The sequence below is a fragment of the Octopus bimaculoides genome, chromosome 20 (genome assembly GCF_001194135.2).
Source record: "Octopus bimaculoides isolate UCB-OBI-ISO-001 chromosome 20, ASM119413v2, whole genome shotgun sequence".
NCBI lineage: Eukaryota > Metazoa > Mollusca > Cephalopoda > Octopoda > Octopodidae > Octopus > Octopus bimaculoides.
In genome coordinates, this window is record NC_069000.1 from 42,635,512 (window position 1) to 42,637,433 (window position 1,922).

Genomic DNA, 1,922 nt, shown 5'->3' on the forward strand with positions numbered 1-1,922 from the left:
GTGGCTGAGCACTCCACAGACACGTGTACCCTTAACGTAGTTCTCGGAGAGATTCAGCATGACACAGAGTGTAACAAGGCTGGCCCTTTGAAATACAGGTACAACAGAAACAGGAAGAAAGAGTGAGAGAAAGTTGTGGTGAAGGAGTACAGCAGGGTTCGCCCCTCCCCCTGCCTGACCCTCGTGGACCTTTAGGTAATATCACTCAATAAATTACTCACAACGCCCGGTCTAGAAATCGAAACCGTGCTCCTACGACCGCGAGCCTGCTGCCATAACCACTGGGCTATTACACCTTCATATATACACACGCATATACGACGGGCTTCTTTCAGTTTCCGTCTACCAAATTCATTCCCAAGGCTTTGGTCGACTCAAGGCGATAGTAGAAGACACTTGCCCAAGGTGCCACGCAGTGGGACTGAACCCGGAACCATGTGATTGGTAAGCAAACGTCTTATCACACAGCCATACATACATAAATACACACACACAAACACACACACACACACACATACATACACACGTATATATATACACGTTTATATGTATATTTATATACATACAAACACATGCACATATACGAGAGAAAGAGAGAGAGAGAGAGAGAGAGAGAGAGAGAGAGAGAGAGAGAGAATGGGGAGAGAAGAAGTAGAAAATGAACTCTAGTAAGGCAAGTGGATAGACAGCTACGGTGTTAAACAAATATATACATATATATACATATATAAAAAAGAGATAAGCATGTTTGTAGATAGATAGTTTGATTTCTCTATCTGTCTGCCTGTCTGTCTGTGTGTCGTGGCCTTCCAATCAAACAACATCCGTTGACTTCAGTCCAACTTTGAACCTCCCCAAACAATCTCCTTCCACACTGCAAACTACAAATGTTATTCTTCTCTGAAAGGCAAATCTCTACCCTATTATCTCTAACCTATCTCTTATCGTCTAGAATAGACTCTGTGTTCTGATTGGTGTTGCCCTGTTTGTGTCTACCTTTGATCCTCATTCCTTACCACGTACCTTGATATCAGCAACAAAAAAAAACTTCCAGTTGCTTTAGTTCAAAGTTTATCTTCTCTCATTTCACAATGTCCACGGCGCTTTTTTTATGTGCTCGTTCTCCCTAGTTTTAAAACATGGTTTCACCTCTGATCACTTCCCTTTGAAATCACAATCCTTCCCCAGTGACTCAATAAAATAGGCATTTATATGATAGAAATATATATGGAATTGGAATAAACATTATTTACCAACATAATATGGCTGTCCTGGTTTAGGACGAATATTGCTGTAATTTAGCCCCAGGAGACATCGTCTCCAGCTGGCTATACGACACGATCTGTGTCCTTATATTTTCGAGCAAACACATGCACATATATGAGAGGAATTTGAATTCTTAGAAACAACCAAGAATCAGAACAACAATAAGAGTAACAGCTGTAACGTCAAAAACGAGGTAGGTTGTAGGTGGTGAATAGACGCGCTAGAAATAACAGCCAAATCTCCTTCGGATACACCCTGCAGTCTTGGAAAAGAACACGTTGTATAATTTCATACCAGGTTTTCTGATTATTGGGGGGAGGGAGAGGAGGAGGCAGGATGATCACAAAAAAACAACAAAAAGACTGGAATCTTGTTGATTATATTTCTGATCGATAAGACCTAAACCATGCGTAAAACAGCACAAACAACAGCAGCAGCAACAGCAACAACTACAACAGCAACAGCAACACTACTGTCAATATTCACACATTATTATCACCACTACCACCGTCATCACCATACCACCGTCTCCACCCCACCCTCCACCATCTCCACCGCCATCACCATCACCACCACCACCGCCACCACCACCAAGACTACCATTACCATCCCCTTCACTAACATTACCATCATCACTACGCTGCCATCACCACCGT